Source organism: Elephantulus edwardii, unplaced genomic scaffold, assembly GCF_000299155.1.
Source record: "Elephantulus edwardii isolate Elephantulus edwardi_28Jun2011 unplaced genomic scaffold, EleEdw1.0 scaffold00246, whole genome shotgun sequence".
NCBI classification, from domain to species: Eukaryota; Metazoa; Chordata; class Mammalia; order Macroscelidea; family Macroscelididae; genus Elephantulus; species Elephantulus edwardii.
Window position 1 is genome coordinate 2,178,908 of NW_006399996.1, and position 568 is coordinate 2,179,475.

Below are 568 nucleotides of genomic sequence, written 5' to 3' on the forward strand. Positions count from 1 at the left end.
ACTTACGATAAAAGCCAAGTATGTTCCTGCAGTAACTTCAGTATGGCTTACTGATTGGAGCAATTGCCAGGAGAATAACATTGAGAGCAGATCAAGGTTTTGTACAAACACACTTACTTCTTCTTGCTGGGATGTGAGGCCTACTTGTCACCATTTAGTTTATGGCCATTAGAAAAGCCTGGGCATGTTTTCCATTCTCATTTGTTTTTTGAACTTGTTCTTTGTGACTGGTGCTTTTTTTAGCTTCTCTCTTGTGTCAAAGGAACAGTATTTTCCAGCAAGAAGTTAGAGTTCTCCAGTATGAAAAAAAAAAAGAAAAGAAAGGGAAATGTCTTAGGTTTATCTTGTGCTTCTCATTTCTCCTTTGTTTCTTCTGACCCCTGTGAGACTTTTTCTCTTCCCTGAAATGATATATAGTGCACAGCGTAGTCGTCAGTCATCAGGATTATTTTCACAATAGAAATTCATAATCTAGCTGTATGCAGAAGACTAAAGCAAGATCCACAACTCACTCCATATACAAAAACCAACTCAAGGTGGATCATGGACTTAGGACTAAAACCAAGGA